The sequence below is a fragment of the Symphalangus syndactylus genome, chromosome 16, assembly GCF_028878055.3.
Source record: "Symphalangus syndactylus isolate Jambi chromosome 16, NHGRI_mSymSyn1-v2.1_pri, whole genome shotgun sequence".
NCBI classification, from domain to species: domain Eukaryota; kingdom Metazoa; phylum Chordata; class Mammalia; order Primates; family Hylobatidae; genus Symphalangus; species Symphalangus syndactylus.
Window position 1 is genome coordinate 58,926,073 of NC_072438.2, and position 22,487 is coordinate 58,948,559.

Here is a 22,487-nt window from a genome sequence, read left to right on the forward strand (position 1 = left end):
ATTGTCATGGAGATCTGGGACAATGCATGAGGCCAAGAAAAATAAATAAAACTAATAAGCAGGAAAAAGAAAGACAAAACAAAAGACACAACAATCTTTCATTAGGAATACAGAAAAGAATGCTACTAGTTTCACCTGGGTAAATCACAATTCCTTGCAGAAGAAACAGTTGACCTTATAAGACGAGGGGGAAACACAGGGCCAGAAAATTGTAGACAGAACATTCAATCATAATAAGCATTATCAATATATGGAATCATGAAATGATTTGGCATACTCAGGGAATGATATAAAATAAATTACAGATATATTAGTCTGTTTTCATGCTACCGATTAAGACATACCTGAGATGGGGCAATTTACCAAAGAAAAAGGTTTATTGGAGTTAGAGTTCCATGTGGCTAGGGAGGCCTCACAATTATGGTGGAAGGTGAAAGGCATGTCTCACATGGAAGCAGACAAGGGAAGAGAGAACTTGTGCAGGGAAACTCTCCCTTGTAAAACCATCAGATCTCATAAGACTTATTTACTATCATGAGAACAGCACAGGAAAGACCTGCCGCCATGATTCAATTACCTCCCACACTGGGTCTCTCCCACAACATATGGGAATTCCAGATGAGATTTGGGTGGGGGCACAGCCAAACCATATCAACAGAGTACCTATGCTACTCATAAAATATAGAGGAATTTTTAAATAGAGTGACTGGCAAATTCCTTTCTCAGAAAAGGACAGTGAGTGGGCAAAGAAACACAGAAAACAAGGTGAGGTATACATGGGAAATATTGTAGGGTGGACAAGGAATAAGATACTTGAAGGAAAAAAGTAACGGCTAAGAAAAGTATATTAACAATAGATTGTGGAGCATTTTGACAGTCTAAATAACTTAAAATAGTATACTCAGGCATGTGTAACCATTGATGTTCTTAGCAGAGAAGTGATGTTATCATATTACTTAAGGGAGATAAATATGAAGACCATGATTAGAGTCCATAGAATTGGGAAAAAAACAGAGATAGACCCTTTAGAAAGCTGTTGTCATAGTCATAGCAAAAAATAATGAGATTTGGACTAAAATCAATCATAAATTTGGAATGAAAAGACAGAATAGATTCTAGATACATTAGAAATGATAGGAGATAGTATCACCAGATCCTTCAGGTGTCATTTTCCAGCTGGAAACTGTGGCCAGTGGCACCTTTGCCCAAGTTTTGCTAGGGGCCACTGTGAATATTTCACTCACTCGACCTGGCAGGCTGTGTTTGGCTTACACTACTGGCCTAGATTCCACACCCGCCAAGGTCACACAAGGTGTGGAACAGTGAAGAAACATGAGCAACAAGTGCAGAGTCCACCCACTGCACAGAGCCAGGCATGCTGGCTGCTGTGATGGGGCAGGCAGCTCCAGGTGCTGGCAGAGGCACCAGCTCTGTGCAAGCCTGAAGCTGGATCAGATGCACCACAAGCAGCTTCTGCTGTGGGCACCCACATGTGGAAAAGGTGAATGCAATGGAACCCAGAAGATTGGAGATGCCAGAAACCACAGAGCCCCAAAGAGGGTGTCAAAGCCCTGGCTTGGGGATCCCCTAGGTTTGGGCTTCCTGAAGGGCCACAGTTCTTCTCTCCTTCTTGTCACCCAGAATTTGGTGAGCCGTGGTGAGCATGCCTGTTTCAGCCCTATTTGTGTTACAGCTCTTTATCAGTCCCACCATTCAGCAGGTCCTGAGTTTTTGTTCTGTGTCCAGGAAGAATGAGGTATGTGCACAACTAGAGGGTGAGCAAGGTGGAGAGGAGTTTTATTGAACAACAGAACATGTCTCATGAGATCCAGAGTGGGTAGCTCCTTTCTGCAGATGGGTGGTCCTGACGAGTGCAGCCCTCAGTGGAGAGGAGGCCTGGAGTGGGTAGTTACTTTTTGCAGGCAGCTTCTCCCAACAAGCGTCCAGCTCTCAGAAGAGAGGAGACCTGTTGTGAGTAGCTCCTTTCCCCAAGCAGGTTGTCCCAATGAGTCAAGGAGACCTAAATTGGCTAGCTCCTTTCTGCAGCTGGAACTTCTGCCATCTGTGTGAATCTGGCTGAGTCTGGGGTTTTTATGGGCTCAGAAAAGAGAAAGTGCATGCTGACTGGTCCATGGGCAGCCATGGGTGGGCCTGGAAAAAGGACCATAAGTTCTCACTCTGGGCCTCAGACTCCACCTGGAAGTGGCAGCTTGGCCCCCAGGTTCCTAGCTTGAAGGAGGGGTTTCACTGGGGAGCCGCCCCTTTCCATCCAAGAATGTGACAGCCTCCTGTCATCATCAACATGTTGTTTGCAGTGCCCTGGCTGTCTGGGCCAAGGGATGCTTGCAGGCCCACACCGAGCTGCCCTCAGCACCCCTGGTCTCCCTTCCATGCTTGTCAGTGCCTGAAGTCTGGAGGAGTCTGAGGCAGCAGGGGTCTGGTGTGTCAGCACCACCCTCGGTGTGTGCGCACCTTGCCAGATTGGGCTCAGCTACAACTTTGCTCTGATTGGAGCAGGCACCAGGAGCAGGGGGAGGCCAGAGAGTGGGAACAGGTACTTCAGAACCTGTGGTGGTAGCAGGGTCTTCCTGGGTCCCTGAGAGAACAGGGATGCCCAGGTCCAGAGTTGTGCTGGGTGGCTGCAGCTGTGCCCAGGAGCACGGGGCTCCTGCCTCACCTAGTCGGTAGGGGGCAGGGCTTCACATTTTCTTGACCCCTGCCAGCTCTGCAGAGCCTGCAATGCCAGCCACACCTCCCCTTCTGCAACTGGTGTCTTCACAGCAGCCACTCCAGCCACTGCCATCAAACCCCCCCCACTGAAGATGTACACCTAACTGCCATTAGGATAGAGTCGAAGACTGTTCTTAACTGCTTCCTGCTGACAGAGCACATTGTTTTGGGGAAGAGGGCAGTCAGATCTCTCTCAGAGGCCTATCTAAGAGTCCCTGGTAAGAAGGGAGCCATTGTTTGAGGCTCTAGTCTCATGACCACTTTGAGTTTAATGGTCTTTATGCAAGAAGATAAACACAATTTACAGGAGGTAAAGTATGTGAAGGAAAAAAATCTAGTGTCAAAGATAGCAGAAATAAGAATTAAAATAAACTAATCATTCTGAAAACAATGTTGTGGTTGGAGCTGTTTCACCCTGGTGAAAGAAGTTCAATCTTGTATGGGGGCAGTTAAACTTTAAAAGAGAAATAACTGTTTAGGGGAGTAGATAATCCCCTGGGAGTTCAGGATTAAGGGGTTCTCAACAAAGATGTCTTATGGTGATGAACAGAACAAAAGTGAAATCAGTAAGTATAGGATATCCATGGAGGGTTAGTTGTTAGCACTTCTCTTTTATAATTTTTAGTTTGAGGTCCATGATTTATTTACTCTGGTACTTCAGGTGCACTCCTGAGTCAACAGAGGTAATTTTGTCGGCTTCCTATGCCTTTTTTTCAAGCATAATGAATCCAAGAATCTATTCCAGTGACATTTACTGCCATAGGAGTAGAAAGAAGTGTAGTGTAAGGTCCCTCCCATTCTGTTCCTACATGGAAGGCTTGGTGGAAAATTTTAAGAACTTTCCATTGGCTGGAAGCTGGTAGATGAAGCTTGCCATCCTCTGATTATAGCCATCCTGAACAGTGAAGGGTGTATCCCCAAGAGGCAGCCCATTCTATCTCCACAGAATAATGCTGAGGTTTTATTTCTTTTAAGGAGCCCTCTCAGATCAGAGGGGTCTCAAGTGCATCAGAAATCTGGGGCCCTTTCACTGCTGATTTATATGCTTTGTCTGACAACATATTTCCCTCAGCTATTTATCCATCCTTTTTTGGTGGCCTTTACAGTGTATTACTGCCACTGCTTGTGGAAGGAAGACTGAGAATAATAGTCTGTTAATTTTCTGATGGTATTTAATGGGAGACCATTAGCTGTGAGGAAGTCCCTCTCTTTCCAGATAATGGCATGGGCATGGAGGACCAGGAAAGCATACTAAGAATCAGGAAAAATGTTAACTGCTTTCTCCTTGCTTAATTCCAGCACTCTCATGAGGGCGATTAGCTCAGCTAGTTGAACATTTGTGCCAAGGAGAGAGCCACACTCTCAATAACATCATTCAGGGTGACTATTGCATACTATGCTTTATGGATCCCTTGCTCTACGAAGGAACTTCTGTCCATAAAGAGAGTCCAGTCTGGGTTCTGTAAGGTTTTTTTTTAGGTCCTGTATGATGGCATAGGTTTGTACTACTATTTGTTCACAGTCACGTTTAAGATCCCCAGCTTCCTCTTGGAGGAAGTTGGCTGGGTTTAGAAAGGGATTAGTTCTTAACTGGATTGCAGATCTTTCTGATATTTGAGGAGGCAGTCGTCCATTAGCCAGAGAGTCTCCTTAGAAGACAGCAGTCCTGCCAAATTATGTGGGGTATAAATTGTTACGTTATTCCCCACGGTTAACTTAGTAGCCTCTGGTACCACTGCAACTGCTTGGAGGCAGGCTGATCATCCTTTAGCTACCAAATCAAGCTCCTTACTTACTTAGCCTACAGGCTGCTGGGCTGGACCTCAGGCCTGGCTTAGAACTCCCAGGGCCATTCCCTTCCCTTCTGAGACATAAAGATTGAACATCTACCCAATGGGAAGACTGAGGCCTGGTGCTTCAGGCAAGGCTTGTTTTAATTGGTCAAAGGTCCTTTAAGCCTCTTGTTCCCAAGTTAGGGAATGTGTCTTAGCTGCCTGAGTTTCCTTTATTAGGTGACATAAGGGATGAGCTATTTTACTGTACCTGGGTATTCTTAGTCTAGAGAATCCTATAATGTCCAAGAATCCCCTCAGATGCTTGAGGGTTGGAGGAGGGTAAAGGAGGAGATGAGCCTGATTCTTTCCTCACCTAGTGCCCTGGTACCCTCTGACAAGACTATACCTGCGTACTTCACTGAAGTCTGACAGAGCTTAGCCCTAACTTTTAAGAACTTATATCCTCTGTTAGCCAGAAAATTAAGAAGAGCCTTATTGTCCCCCCGAGATAATTCCTCAGTGGGGGCGTGAAGGAGAATGTCATCTACATATTGTAAAATGTTAATCTGAGGATAAAGGAACTCAGAGAGATCTATTGACAATGCCTGCCCAAACAGATGGGAGCTGCCTTGGAATCCCTGAGGTAACACTGTCTAGGTTAGCTGGGTGGCCTTGTTGGAGAAATTCTTGAATGCAGACAAATACTGGGAGTTGGGTTGTAGCAGAATGCAGAAAAAGGCATCCTTTAGGTCCAGGACTGTGAACCATTTAGTTCCCTCAGGTACTTGAGTTAGCAGGGTATAGGCATTGAGAACCACTGGGTGAATTGAAACCACAGCTTCATTAATGAGGCAGAAGTCCTGGATCAGTCTCCCTTCCCCATTGGGTTTTTGAGCCCTGAATATCAGGGTATTACAAGGGCTGTTGGAGGGTTTGAGAAGATGCTGCATTCTGAAGTTATCAATGATGGCTTCTAGTCCTTTTATAACTTCTGGTTTTAGGGGATGTTGTCTCTGCTTAGGGAAGGAGGTAGAATCCTTAAGATGGATCTGAACCGGTGTGGCAGTTGTGGCTAAGCCAATTTTCCCTGAGTTGCCCAAACCTCTGGGCTAATATCAGTCTCCACTAGGGGGAGACAAAGAGTTTGTCCTGGAGCCATAAGGATGGTGGTTCTCATACAAGCCAAAATATCCCTGCCCAACAAAAGAGTTGGGCTTTAAGGCATGATTTAAAAGGCATGAGTAAACAAGTGGTCTCCCCAACTACAACTAAGGGGTTGGGAAAAATATCAGGGTAAAGGATTTCCTGAAACACCCCTCACAGTCACGCTAAGAGGAGGGGGAGCCTGGATTGGAGAGGAGAACTGAAAGGCCCACCCTGGTGTCCAGGAGGAGGTCCACCTTCCTCCCATCAACTCCCAGAATTAACTGGGACATCTGGATGGTAATGGTGGTCTGAACCACCAAAGCCAGGGAGAAAAGCTCCAGGACCAGTCAGTCTTGCTGGACCATTTGGGAGACTGGCTCTGGACCCAGTGACCTGTGTCTCTGGGGATAGTCCACCCTCCAGTGGTTCCCATTACAAATTGGACAGGCTCAAGGTGGCTTTCTCACGTTGCCTGGATAGTCCTTCCTAAAGTACCCTGACTTGACACATTTGTAGCCGATAATAGGTACCTGTCAGAGACTCTGGGGTTTGTGAGCCTACAAGGCAGCTATTAGAGCCTCTGCCTTATTCTTGTATTTCCTTTCTTTTCTGGACTTCCTCCTAATCCCTATTGTAATAACAGAGGTGGCCACTTTCAGGAGTTTCTCTAAAGTACTGTTTGGTCCTATAGACTGTTTGGAAGTGTCCTCCTGATAATCAGGGTCTGCCTGAGTTATAAACTTATTCTTTAGGATCAGTTGTCCCTTGACTGAATCAGGAGATAGAGCGGTGTGCTTTACCAAGGCCCCTGTTAGCCTTTCCAGGAAGGCAGTGGGATTCTCACCCATTCCCTGGTGTATCATGGATAGTTTGGGGTAACTGAGAGACTTAGTTCTAGTTCTTCAATTAGCCCTCCAGCATGCACATCTGAAAGTGTTGCCTCTTCTGTTCTCTCACTTCATCATTGGGGTACCATTTATGGTCCTCCAATGATACCTCTAGTCTTCCAATTGGATGAGGCTCATCCCCTTCCCTGGCACTATATGAGATACAAAGCTCATTCCTGAAAGTCTCTGCTGCTTGCAGGGCAGACTGCCTTTCCGTGGTAGTCATGGTCTGATTCAAAAGTAACATAACATCCTTCCAAGAGAGTTCAAATACTTTGGTTAAATTCTGGAGAGCCTCTATATACCTGTCAGAATGATCTAAAAATTTGCCAGGATCTCCCTTAATTTGCCTTAAATCCTGTATAGAAAAGGAGACCTAGATCTTAACGGGGCCACATTCACTAGGCATATGTTGTGGGGGCAGGAGTAAGACTGGGACCTGCCTAAAACGAAGATTTCTAGGCTGGGGCAAGCTTGAGAGAGGACCTGGATAGGGAGGCTTGAAGGGAGTTGAATCTCCTACTGGAAGTACCTCTGGGGTTTGCTTCCCTAGTTCCCTGAAGCCTCTCCTGAGATGGCCACTAGGAGGACTGAATCAATCCTACAGTGTTGGCAAAGGTCTGGATTACCCTGCAAGACAATGAAAGCCTGCACATACGGAACCTCAGATCATTTGCCTTCATGTTTACAGAGAGGGTCCAGCTTCAGGATGGTATTGAAATTTATGCTTCCTTCTTGAGGCCGTGCTTCTCCTTTCTGCAGAACATAATTTGGCCACGGCTATGTGCAAAGAAATATGAGGCACTTTTTCTCAAGAGTCTGATGGTCAAAGGAGTCCCAGTGATTCAAGATACACTCTAGAGGAGTGTAGGCTGAAGACGATTGCTTACCCATCTGGAAGAGAGGACAGAGGAGGAAAAGGCATTTTTTCCTCTCTCCAGAATCTGAGGATCAAGGGGGTCTCAGTGATTCAAGATGCACTCAAGAAGAGTGCAGGCTGAAGATGATTGTTTACCCATCTGAAAAGAGGGTATATATCGGCAGCTAATGCACATATTTTTGGTTTCTTCTTCTAATACACAAGAAAGAGGGAGCTTTTATTCTATCAAATTTTGTTTTTATAGTTTGTTTATAGATTTCGTTCTATCAAATTTTTTTTAATATTTTTACCAGTTAGAGGGGAAATAATGCCTGTTTTCATCACACTTAGTGAAATATTTGACTCACATGAATATTGGAAAACATCTCTGGGTTTTTTTAATTCAAATAACAGAAAATTCCAACCACAGAGATTTGTGTATTTTTTTTTTCACTTAAAGTGTTACAGTAGATAGCTAGTCAGAAATGAGCAGGGTAGGAGAGGGCTCTCCCCACAACCCACCACCAGGAGTGTCAGGCAACCATCAAGTGATGGATAGGCAGTTATTAAATTGTCTTTCTAAAATAATAATTGATGACAGCAGGCACCAGGGAAAGGCAGTCTCCCAATAGACAGAAAAAAACCTAAAACTGGTGATCAGGTTTTTTTCAGCAATGAAGAATGGAGTATACGAATTAATCCAATAAGATTGCAGCACCTGGGTGAGTGGACTCAGGCATGTTTATTAAGAGGTGAAATGGCAGAGTTTAACTGGAATATGACCTTCTAGGGACATTCCACTGGTAAGAGAAGAAAGCCTCAAGTGAGCCTGCGTACAACTCCAGTAAATACACAGCACATGCAGCCCCTTCAAAGTGCTGGCAGGCCACTGCACATGGACAGCCCACTCCAAGGGAACAATCAGGGGAGAAGGAAGTCAAGACCCCAGAAGCATGCCAACATATAAAGCCCAAAGTCAAAATGTCAGACCTGCACTTCATCTCTCAAGTCGCCTACTCAGCTCGCTTTCAAGTGTACATTCCTCCTTTTCATTCTTGCTCTAAAGCTTTTCAATAAACATTCACTCCTGCTCTAAAACTTGCCTTGGTCTCTCCTTCTGCCTTATGCCCTTCAGTTGAATTTTTTCTTCTGAGGAGGCAAGAATTGAGGTTGCTGCAGAGTCATACAGATTCGCTGCCGATAACATACTTTGGTGCTGAGTGACTCAGACGTGTTCCACTGCCAGCAAAAGTGCTTTGTCCGTAAAAGAAGGAACCAATGGCAATGGTTGTCCTCCTTTCCTCTTCCGAGCCTCAGAAAAACCCCAGAGAACAATTAGTTTGTTTAATAAATGCGTTCTACTCCATCGTGCTGATTTAAGGTACTAGGTATTTAAAATAAAACCTTGGGCACATGAAAATATTAGAGTTTGTTAGAGCAGACAGTGACTCATGAATCAAGCAGTGCTAGACCCCAAGGGGTTCAGGCCTTCATTGAGAGGTCTCAAGGGGAAAACTTTTATAAGGTGTTTGTGGAAACAAGACAAAAAATGATACTTGGTTGGTTAAAGTGGAAAGTCCCTAGTTAGAGGTTAGTTGGCAGTTTCGTATTGGTTAAGCCTAAGTTTCGTTTTATTGTTTTCAGCTTGCGTTTTGATTTGTTTATGGAGGAACCTTAGGTGCTGAAGTCATCTCAGCTCAGTCTCTCAATAAATTTAAAAAAAAAAAAACAGTGTATAAAGCTTAATGGAACTTCATTTTCTTCACATGTTGTTTTCAGGATCCCCCTCCCTCATTTTATTTTGCAGTTGTTGGTCAATCGCAATGCAAGAAATTCAAGAGAACATTAACATTAAATAGATTTTTTTAATGGAATGACCATACGGAGATTACTCAAACTTGACATGACCCTAACAACTACAGGAAATGATCATGCCAATACAATCCTTGAAAGTGTCATTGAATCTACATTTCCCATCTATGAGTTACACCAGTTTTTAGGCAAATCACTTGAACCAGAAATCTAAGTTATTTGCAATTTCTGTGTGCTTTACCGCTTATCAAGTAAGCCCCTTAAGATTTTTGATATAAATCCCCACCTCTAACCCCATTTCTGCTGCCATAGGACGTATCAGAAATAGAGACTGAAAATGATAAGAAATCAAATACAATAAATATTTTATTAACAAAAAAATTAATTTTACTTACATTTGTTTGTGTGCATATGATAGCATATATATTTTGCTTGAGATATTTGAAACTGTTTAGTTATTTCACATGCTTATTTATGCTAATATGTACTTAAATTTGAAATTCAATACTGAGCACAGTGGTACATAATTACATACATAGCCCAATCACTCATATTCTCCCTTCCCACTAGAATTGCTTTACATGCTTTTGGTATCTTTTCTTTTGTGAATGGTTGAATCTTTACTACCTTGTTTAACTCTGTCTGCTCATTAACATTAATAGTTTTTTCTAGTTCCAATGGTGTAGAATTTATGGATATTTACTATTTTAGTCTCACTCCCCAAAATGCAGAGTCTCATTACAAACATTTCACAACTTTATATATATATATACACACACACACATATATATATTCTTATTGTCTTCTTTGAGTAAGTAAGAAGTCATTCTTCTTATAAAATCAATATTATAGATCAAGTAACTTTTAAATGATTGATTTGATAGTATAAAAATGTAATTAAATGGCATATTGACAAATTGTTGACCAGTTTTCCAGTGACAATATAATATAGCTTAGTAATGGATACTTTACAAAATGTTGCTGGAGCTTTCTAGGTTGCAGAAAGCTGCAGGGGTACATCGTTCTTATCCTGATCACAAAGAAAAAAAATACAAATATCTACGAAACCCTAACTTTTCTGAAACTCATCAGAGACCTGGGTATTCAAGCCAATGTGTTGAACTAAAGGCCAAAGGGAGACACATCCCTTCAAAGGGCCTATGAACCATTTCATCTTGAGCAGAACACAAGAGAAACAAAGAAGCTGCCCTACTAGTTGGTAAGACAAAACAACTGAAATTTCAATTTTCTTTTTTTTATTATTTTATTATTATTATACTTTAAGTTTTAGGGTACATGTGGACAATGTGCAGGTTTGTTACATATGTATACATGTGCCATGTTGGAGTGCTGCACCCATTAACTCGTCTTTTAGCATTAGGTATATCTCCCAATGCTATCCCTCCCCGCCTCCGCAAAACACAACAGTCCCCCGTGTGTGATATTCCCCTTCCTGTGTCCATGTGTTCTCATTGTTCAATTCCCACCTATGAGTGAGAACATGCTGTGTTTGGCTTTTTGTCCTTGCGATAATTTGCTGAGAATGATGGTTTCCAGCTTCATCCATGTCCGTACAAAGGACATGAACTCATACTTTTTTGTAGCTGCATAGTATTCCATGGTGTATATGTGCCACATTTTCTTAATCCAGTCTATTATTGTTGGACATTTGGGTTGGTTCCAAGTCTTTGCTATTGTGAATAGTGCTGCAATAAACATATGTGTGCATGTGTCTTTATAGCAGCATGATTTATAATCCTTTGGGTATATACCCAGGAATGGGATGGCTGAGTCAAATGGTATTTCTAGTTCTAGATCCCTGAGGAATCGCCACACCAACTTGCACCATGGTTGAACTAGTTTACAGTCCCACCAACAGTGTGAAATTGTTCCTATTTCTCCACATCCTCTCCAGCACCTGTTGTTTTCTGACTTTTTAATGATCGCCATTCTAACTGGTGTGAGATGATATCTTATTGTGGTTTTGATTTGCATTTCTGTGATGGCCAGTGATGATGAGCATTTTTTCATGTGTTTTTTGGCTGCAGAAATGTCTTCTTTTGAGAAGTGTCTGTTTTATATCCTTTGCCCACTTTTTGATGGAGTTGTTTTTTGCTTGTAAATTTGTTTGAGTTCATTGTAGATTTTGGATATTAGCCCTTTATCAGATGAGTGGATTGCAAAAATTTTCTCCCATTCTGTAGGTTGCCTGTTCACTCTGATGGTAGTTTCTTTTGCTATGCAGAAGCTATTGAGTTTAATTAGATCCCATTTGTCAATTTTGGCTTTTGCTGCCATTGCTTTTGGTGTTTTAGACATGAAGTCCTTGCCCATGCCTATGTGCTGAATGGTATTGCCTAGGTTTTCTTCTAGGGTTTTTATGGTTTTAGGTCTAACACTTAAGTCTTTAATCCATCTTGAATTAATTTTTGTATGAAGTTTAAAGAAGGGATCCAGTTACAGCTTTCTACTTATGGCTAGTCAGTTTTCCCAGAACCATTTATTAAGTAGGGAATCCTTTCCCCATTGCTTTTTTGTCAGGTTTGTCAAAGATCAGATAGTTGTACATATGCAGCATTATTTCTGAGGGCTCCGTTCTGTTCCATTGGTCTATATTTCTGTTTTGGTACCAGTACCATGCTGTTTTGGTTACTGTAGCCTTGTAGTAGAGTTTGAAGTCAGGTAGCGTGATGCCTCCAGCTTTGTTCTTTTGGCTTAGGATTGACTTGGTGATGCGGGCTCTTTTTTGGTTCCATATGAACTTTAAAGTAGTTTTTCCCAATTCTGTGAAGAAATTCATTGGTAGCTTGATGGGGATGGCATTGAATCTATAAATTACCTTGGGCAGTATGGCCATTTTCACGGTATTGATTCTTCCAATCCATGAGCATGGAATGTTCTTCCATTTGTTTGTATCCTCTTTTATTTCATTGAGCAGTGGTTTGTATTTTTCCTTGAAGTGGTCCTTCACATCCCTTGTAAGTTGGATTCATAGATATTTTATTCTCTTTGAAGAAATTGTGAATGGGAGTTCACTCATGATTTGAATCTCTGTTTGTCTGTTATTGGTGTATAAGAATGCTTGTGATTTTTGCACATTGATTTTGTATCCTGAGACTTTGCTGAAGTTGCTTATCAGCTTAAGGAGATTTTGGGCTGAGACAGTGGGGTTTTCTAGATATACAATCAAGTCATCTGCAAACAGGGACAATTTGACTTCCTCTTTTCCTAATTGAATGCCCTTTATTTCCTTCTCCTGCCTGATTGCCCTGGCCAGAACTTCCAACACTATGTTGAATAGGAGTGTTGAGAGAGGGCATCCCTGTCTTGTGCCAGTTTTCAAAGGGAATGCTTCCAGTTTTTGTCCATTCAGTATGATATTGGCTGTGGGTTTGTCATAGATAGCTCTTATTATTTTGAGATACGTCCCATCAATACCTAATTTATTGAGAGTTTTTAGCATGAAGCTTTGTTGAATTTTGTCAAAGGCCTTTTCTGCATCTATTGAGATAATCATGTGGTTTTTGTCTTTGGTTCTGCTTGTATGCTGGATTATGTTTATTGATTTTCATATGTTGAACCAGCGTTGCATCCCAGGGATGAAGCCCACTTGATCATGGTGGATAAGCTTTTTGATGTGTTCCTGGATTTGGTTTGCCAGTATTTTATTGAGGATTTTTGCATCAATGTTCATCGAAAATATTGGTCTAAAATTCTCTTTTTTTGTTGTGTCTCTGCCAGGATTTGGTATCAGGATGATGCTGGCCTCATAAAATGAGTTAGGGAGGATTCCCTCTTTTTCTATTGATTGGAATAGTTTCAGAATGAATGGTACCAGCTCCTTCTTATACCTCTGGTAGAATTCAGCCATGAATCCACCAGGTCCTGGACTTTTTTTGGTTGGTAAGCTATTAATTATTGCCACAATTTCAGAGCCTGTTATTGGTCTCTTCAGAGATTCCACTTCTTCCTGGTTTAGTCTTAGGAGGTTGTATTTGTCGAGGAATTTATCCATTTCTTCTAGATTTTCTAGTTTATTTGCATAGAGGTGTTTATAGTATTCTCTGATGGTAGTTTGTATTTCTGTAAGATTGGTGGTGATATCCCCTTTGTCATTTTTTGTTGTGTCTATTTGATTCTTCTCTCTTTTCTTCTTTATTTGTCTTGCTAGCGGTCTATCAATTTTGTTGCTCTTTACAAAAAACCAGCTCCTGGATTCAATGATTTTTGAAGGGTTTTTTGTGTCCCTATTTCCTTCAGTTCTGCTCTGATTTTAGTTATTTCTTGCCTTCTGCTAGCTTTTGAATGTGTTTGCTCTTGCTTCTCTAGTTCTTTTAATTGTGATGTTAGGGTGTCAATTTTATATCTTTTCTGCTTTCTCTTGTGGGCATTTTGTGCTATAAATTTCCCTCTACACACTGCTTTGAATGTGTCCCAGAGATTCTGGTATGTTGTGTCTTTGTTCTCGTTGGTTTCAAAGAACATTTTTATTTCTGCCTTCATTTTCTTATGTACCCAGTAATCATTCAGGAGCAGGTTGTTCAGTTACCATGTAGTTGAGCGGTTTTGAGTGAGTTTCTTAATCCTGAGTTCTAGTTTGATTGCACTGTGGTCTGAGAGACAGTTTGTTATAATTTCTGTTCTTTTACATTTGCTGAGGAGAGCTTTACTTCCAACTGTGTGGTCAATTTGGAATAGGTGTGGTATGGTGCTGAAAAGAATGTATATTCTGTTGATTTGGGGTGGAGAGTTCTGTAGATGTCTATTAGTTCCACTTGGTGCAGAGTTGAGTTCAATTCCTGGATATGCTTGTTAATTTTCTGTCTCATTGATCTGTCTAATGTTGACAATGGGGTGTTAAAGTCTCCCATTATTATTGTGTGGGAGCCTAAGTCTCTTTGTGGGTCACTAAGGACTTGCTTTATGAATCTGGATGCTCCTATATTGGGTGCATATATATTTAAGATAGTTAGTTCTTCTTGTTGAATTGATCCCTTTATCATTATGTAATGGCCTTCTTTGCCTCTTTTGATCTTTGTTGGTTTAAAGTCTGTTTTATCAGAGACTAGGATTGCAACCCCTGCCTTTTTTCATTTTCCATTTTCTTGGTAGATCTTCCTCCATCCCTTTATTTTGAGCCTATGTGTGTCTCTGCATGTGAGATGGGTTTCCTGAATACAGCACACTGATGGGTCTTGACTCTTTATCCAGTTTGCCAGTCTGTGCCTTTTAGTTGGAGCATTTAGCCCATTTCCATTTAAGGTTAGTATTGTTATGTGTGAATTTGATCCTGTCATTATGATGTTAGCTGGTTATTTTGCTCGTTAGTTGATGCAGTTTCTTCCTAGCCTTGAAGGTCTTTACAATTTGGCATGTTTTTGCAGTGGCTGGTACCGGTTGTTTCTTTCCATGTTTAGTGCTTCCTTTTGGAGCTCTTTTAGGGCATGCCTCATGGTGACAAAGTCTCTCAGCATTTGCTTCTCTGTAAAGGATTTTATTTCTCCTTCATTTATGAAGCTTAGTTTGGTTGGATATGAAATTCTGGGTTGAAAATTCTTTTCTTTAAGAATGTTGAATATTGGCCCCCACTCTCTTCTGGCTTGTGGAGTTTCTGCCCAGCGATCAGCTGTTAGTCTGATGGGCTTCCCTTTGTGGGTAACCCGAACTTTCTCTCTGGCTGCCCTTAACATTTTTTCCTTCATTTCAACTTTGGTGAATCTGACAATTATGTTTCTTGAAGTTGCTCTTCTTGAGGAGTATCTTTGTGGCATTCTCTCTATTTCCTGAATTTGAATGTTCGCCTGCCTTGCTAGATTGGGGACATTCTCCTGGATAATAATCCTGCAGAGTTTTTCCAACTTGTTTCCATTCTCCCCGTCACTTTCAGGTACACCAATCAGACATAGATTTGGTCTTTTCACATATTCCCATATTTCTTGGAGGCTTTGTTCATTTCTTTTTATTCTTTTTTCTCTAAACTTCTCTTCACACTTCATTTCATTCATTTCATCTTCCATCACTGATACCCTTTCTTCCAGTTGATTGCATCGGCTACTGAGGCTTGTGCATTCATCACGTAGTTCTCATGCCATGGTTTTCAGCTCCATCAGGTCCTTTAAGGACTTCTCTGCATTGGTTATTCTAGTTATCCATTTGTCTAATTTTTTTTTCAAAGTTTTTAACTTCTTTGCCATTGGTTCGAACTTCCTCCTTTAGCTCGGAGTACTATGATCTTCTGTAGCCTTCTCTCAACTCTTCAAAATAATTCTCCATCCAGCTTTGTTCCTTTGCTGGTGAGGCACTGCGTTCCTTTGCAGGAGGAGAGGTGCTCTGATTTTTAGAGTTTCTGGTTTTTCTGCTCTGTTTTCTCCCCAACTTTGTGGTTTTATCTACCTTTGGTCTTTGATGATAGTGACATACAGATGGGTTTTTGGGTGGATGTCCTTTCTGTTTGTTAGTTTTCCTTCTAACAGTCAGGACCCTCAGCTGCAGGTCTGTTGGAATTTGCTGGAGGTCCATTCAGACACTGTTTGCCTGGGTACCAGCAGTGGTGGCTGCAGAACAGCAGATATTGGTCAACCGCAAATGCTGCTGCCTGATTGTTCCTCTGGAAGTTTTGTCTCAGAGGAGTACCTGGCCGTGTAAGGTGTCAGTCTACCCCTACTGGGGGGTTCCTCCCAGTTAGGCTACTCAGGGTTTAGGGACCCACTTGAGGAGGCAGTCTGCCTGTTCTCAGACCTCAAGCTGTGTGCTGGGAGAACCACTACTCTCTTCAAAGCTGTCAGACTGGGACATTTAAGTCAGCAGAGGTTATTGCTGTCTATTGTTTGTCTGTGCCCTGCCCCCAGAGGTGGAGCCTACAGAGGCAGGAAGGCCTCCTTGAGCTGTGGTAGGCTCCACCCAGTTCGATCTTCCTAGCCCCTTTGTTTACCTACTCACGCCTGGGCAATGGCGGGCACCCCTCCCCCAGCCTCACTACCGCCTTGCAGTTTGATCTCAGACTGCTGTGCTAGCAATGAGCGAGGCTCTGAGGGCACAGGGCCCTCTGAGCCAGGTGCAGGATATAATCTCCTGGTGTGCCATTTGTTAAGCCCATTGGAAAAGTGCAGTATTAGGGTGGGAGTGACCCAATTTTCCAAGTGCCATCTGTCACTCCTTTCTTTGACTAGGAAAGGAAATTCCCCGACCCCTTGCACTTCCTGGGTGAGGCAATGCCTTGCCTGCTTCAGCTCTTGCACGGTGTGCTGCACCCACTGTCCTGCACCCACTGTCCAGAACTCCCCAGTGAGATGAACCCGGTACCTCAGTTGGAAATGTAGAAATCACCCATCTTCTGCGTCGCTCATGCTGGGAGCTGTAGAGTGGAGCTGTTCCTATTCGGCCATCTTGGCTCCACCTCCTCAACATTTTCTTAAAACACCAGTTTGTAGTGATCAGCTTAGAATCTTGGGCATACTAACAAACATTTTTTTCACAGGCTTCTAGTATGTGTACTTACAAGAAACGGGGGGACAGATCAGGTCACCTGAAAGAACTCACCCTTGTCCCCAGTCCTCACAGCCAGTGGTACACAGATAAACATCTCCTTCCACTTTTTGGACTCTCATCTCATACAAACTGAAAGCATTAAGAAACTGGACCAGGGGCAGAAAACTCTCCCACACTTAATAGTTCTTCAAAAACCCAATCTTCCCTCTGGGGTAGAATAGAATCAGCAAGTCATTCACCTTTTAGGAGAGGGGAAGAACCCTCCAGCAGCCAGGTTTAAGCAACTGCAAACATCTTGATAGAGGATAAAACAAATGTTGTATGCCTCTGAGGGAGAGGCAGGAAAACCCCAGGACACACCACGAACCTTATACTATGTAACAGAATTTTAATGCTGGTTAAGGGGCAGAAAATCCTCCTGCCCAAAGCTCTAAGTAGAACTACACTGCCATTGAAGAAGGAACAGAAGCACAGCCACCTGCACTTGAGAGAGATATGGAAAATGAGAAATGTGTCCAGAATCTTGCACAGACAAAAAGCAGAGATCTGCTGTCACTAGAAGAGGAGCAGGCAATTCTCTATTGTCAAAGACCTCAAATAATATAAGTGCTGTTTGACAAAACTCTACCAATGCTGATTAAGAAACAATTCATCAATATCAGAAATAAATTTAACAAAAGAATATTATGAAAAACCTTGTGACAATACATTCAATCAATTAGATAAAATGCACAAACTCCTCAAAATACACAAGCTGAAAAAGTTCACTTAAAAAGAAATGAATTTCCTGAATAGTCCTATATGTATTGTTAAAAGAAACTTAGACACATTAAAATTTTAAGGAGTTTATTGGATCAAGCAGAGATTCATGAATTGGCCAGCACTAGACCTCAAGCAGCTTAGCACTCCACTGAGGGGGTATGAGGGGAAACTTTTATAACATGTTCACAGAAGCAAGACAAAGAAAATATATTTGCTTGCTTAAAGTGAAATACCCCTAGATATGTTACAGGTAGTTAGACATGTATGAGCAGGACAGAAGAAGACTCTCCCCCACCTACTAGGAATGTTGGGTGATGGCTTGGCAACGACCACATTGCATCTCTAAATGTGGTAAGTTGGCAGCCAGCACCAGGGAGAGGCTATATCCTGATGGTCCACACCTGTTGCACTAAAGTGTTAATTGAAAGCTGATGCCAGGGAGAAGCAACTTCCTGGGTATGTGCATTAAGAGACAAAATGGTGGAGTATGACCTTCCAGGGGTACTTCACCAGGAAAGGGAGGAAAAGCCTCAGATGGGTGTGCCTACAACTTCCTAAACACACTGTGCCTGCTCATCTCCTAAGGGTAAGGAGGGAACTGCACATGTGAGCAGCTCACCCTAAGGGAAGAATCGTGGGAAAGGGTTGCAAGACTCCTGAAGGGGGCCAGTCCTATAAATTCCGAGATTCACAATTAAACACTGCACTTGACTTTCACTTGCCTGCTTGGATCTCTTCCAAGTGTACTTTCCATTCTTTTTAAATAAACTTCTACTTCTCTGAAACTTGCTTCAGACTCTTTTTCTGCCTTATGTTCTTCTGGAAGAATTATTCTTTTTTTCTGAGGGGGCAATTGTTTTTTTTCCTGAGGAGGCAAGAATTGAAGTTGCTGCAGACCCACATGGATTTGCTGCTGATAACTCGCATGCCTTCCACTGGTAATATATTTATGTGGTGAGACTCCAATATTTGCCACTGGTAACAGTTATATGTTAGTTGGTGGTTTCTGATGGTTAAGCTTAAGTTTTGTTTTACTGTTTACAGTGGGCTTTGATTTGTTTGCTTATGTAGGAATCCAAAGTGCTGTATGCCTAATGTTCTCCCAACTAAAATTTTAAAACAGTATTAAATAAATTGAAATTTTAGTTAAAAACTTTCCTTGAGAAAGTGATGTATCTAGATGGCTTCATGGATAATTTGTACTAGGTAATAAAGGAGAATATAATATCAATTCCATATATTTTCAAAAAAATGAGAGAGAAGCAATCATTTCTAAAATTATTTTAGAAAACCAGCACTACCCTGATACCACAACCAGACAAGGTCATAACAAGAAAAGAAAACTATAGATCAATAGATCAATATTCCTCATGTACATAAAGGCAAAAATCCTCAGGAAAATATTAGCAAATTAAATTCAACAATATATAAAGATCTTGGTTAATCTTTATATTGTGGTCAAATGGAGTTAAAGCTAGCTATGCAAGATTGGAGAAACATTCAAACACATTTCAATTTTAATTCACCATATAAACAGACTAAAATTGAAAAAAGAATTGTAAATAAATACAGAAGAAAGCATTTGACAAAATTTAACATCCATTTATGCAAATACCCACAGAAATGTAAGAACACAAGAAAATTTCTTCAAACTGACAAAGTACACTGTAAGACAAAAAGCTATAATACTGTGTCTAATGATCAAATACAGAGTGATTTCTGCTTACAACTTTGAACAAATCACGGGTGACCAAAAAAGTCAAAAAATTAGAAAAGAAGAAATAAAAATCTCTTTATTCACGGATTACATAACCATCTGCATAGAAAAATTTAAATGCATCTACTAAGAAAGACACTAGTTCCATTAAGTAGCTCATAGACTACAAAAGAGGTCACTTCAAGGTCATAGACCACAACATTAATATACAAAATTCATTTGTGTGTGTGTGTTTGTATATATAATATGGTATATATTATATATTATATATATATTATATATAATAAAATATATATTATATTATATTATATATAATATATAAAATATAATTATATAAAATATATATTATATATATTTTATATATATTATATATAATATAATTTATATATTATATATATTTTATATATATTATATATAATATAATTTATATTTTATATATATAAAATATAAATTATATTATATATAATATATATAAAATATATATTATATATTATATAAAATATATATATTATATATTATATAAAATATATAATATATATAAAATATACATTATATATAAAATATATATTATATAATATATAATATATATAAAATATATATAATATAATATATAAGATATATAAAATATATATAATATATAAGATATATAAAATATATATTATATAACATATAAAATATATATTATATATTATATAAAATATATATATTATATAATATATAAAATATATATTATATATTATATAATATATAAAATATATATTATATAATATATAAAATATATATTATATAATATATAAAATATATATTATATAATATATAAAATATATAATATATTATATAATATATAAAATATATAATATATTATATAATATATAAAATATATAATATATTATATAATATATAATATATATAAAATACATTATATTATATGTAATATATCAAATATATTATATAATATATATAATATATATAAAATATATTATATAATATGCTGGTTATATGTATATATAATATATTAAATATATTATATTATATATTATATATATACTTATAACCATCAATCAATTGGAAATTGAATTAAATCATACCATTTAAAATATAATTAATATATACAAAATACTTAGGAATAAATCTAATAAGAGATAAATAAAATTTGAACTTTAATAAACAAAAAGATCTCTGAGAAAATTAACAGAATCCTAAGTAAATCGGGAGATCATGATGAGCTCAATATTGTTAAGATGTCAATTTCCCCAAACTTACCTACAGATTTAATGCAAACCCAATCAAAACCTGTGTTTCTTTCTTTTTTTGTGTGTCAGAAATTGACAAACTAATTATAAAATTAAATGTAAGTAAAAAGAGAGAAATAAATGTGAAGAACTTAGTCTACCTATAGTCAAGACTATGTATTATTGGCCTAACAAGACATAGAAATAGAACTACACGTCCATGGAAAACAAAGCTGCCAAGATAATTTGATGGGAAATCACGAATCTGGTCTGAGAAAGGGAGGTGAGATGAAATAATCCAATTTTCTCCCACAACTTTCACACAAATTCTCCATTCCTACCCATCTTGAGACCCACTTGTATTTTTCCTTACTGTGGTGAAAAGTATAGTCTTTCTAACAAATTGCAGTGGAACCATTAGATATTTCTATATACAAAAGTTAATATTAACCCTTACTTTATAAGAGTATATAAAAATTAACTCAAAAAAGGTCATATGTATAAGAGCTAAAATTGTAAAGCCATACAGAAGCAATGAATAAGTCTGTGTTGTATTGGGTAAGGCAAAGCTTTTTTTCATAAGACAGAAAAACCCCAAACAATAAAAGAAAATTGATGAATTGAATTTCCTCAAATTAAAATCTTAAGTTCTTTCAAATGGATTAAGAAATAAGTCACAAATAGGGATAACATATTTCAAAACACATATGTTACAAAGGACTTGTATCCAGATCACCTGAAGAATTTTACAATTGAATATAAAGAAAACAACCCAATAAAAATGTGCCAAGTAAATAAGCAGACACTTCAGCAAATAAGACATATGGATGTCAAACAAGCACATGATAACAAGCTCACCATCTTTGGTCATTAAGTAAAACCACAATGAGATACCACTAGAATCCCACTAGATTGGTAAAATGGAAAAGTACAATAAAAATAAGTCTCAACATGGATACAGAGCAATTGGAGCCTCATATACCAATGGTAGGATGTGAGAAATTAAAGTAATTTTTGAGACTAGTTTGGCCATTGTTGGATGATGAAATCTACCACAGGCTCTTTGCACGTTCTTGCTGAGTATGCCAAAAATGCAAAGTCCTGACCACTCTTTACATGTTTTTAATAGTTCACTGTTCATGTCTTGTGTGTACAGTGAGCAACCCTGAGAGATGAGATAGCATATTTTCCAGGATAAAGAACAGACCTACTTATTGCTTGCTATAATGGAGGTGGATTCCTCAACTGTAATGTTCTTCTCCTATAATTTAACCCACCACCTATGTAGGAATCCTCCTAAGTTCTCCATAACTCTACTACGAGACTTGATGTGCAAGGAGAAGTGGTATGAACACACAGACGCTCATGCTGCTTGCTGTGTAATAAAGTTCTTTGTCTGACCCAGAGACCTCAGTCCTCTATCAACGTCTAGGAAACAGTAATGTGCTGATTTATTATATTATAAGTTGGGTAACATTACTCTTAGATCTGATAGCAGTTTTTCAAAAATATTAAGCATACACTTATTTTATTATACAGCAATTCCACTTTTACACATGTATTGAAGGGAACTGAAAACTAAGGTCCAGACAAGATCTTACAGAAACCTTTGTAGCAGGTTCATTCAAAAGCACTCCAAACCGAAAACAGTCTAAATGCCCATTAGCTTTGAATGAATACAAATACTGTAGTGCATCCAAAGAATACTGTTCAGCAATGAAAATGAACCAACTAATGATGCATGCAACATGATGAATCTGAAAAGCATTATGCTAAGTTAAAGAAGTCATGTACAAAGTCTACACACATCATAGATAATTCCATTTATATTTCATTCTGGGAAAGGCAAAACATCAGAGACAAAAATCATCTCAGTAGTGGCAATTGATTGAGGGGTGGTGTATGAGAAATGACTGCAAAGGGGTACAAAGGAACATTTTTGGGTGATGAAATGTCATATAACATGACTGTGATGGTGATTATACAACCACATATATTTGTCAAACTCATTGAATTTTATACTTAAGAAAGGTAAATTTTTCTGCATTTTGATTGTCCCTTTATAAAAAATGTTAGCTA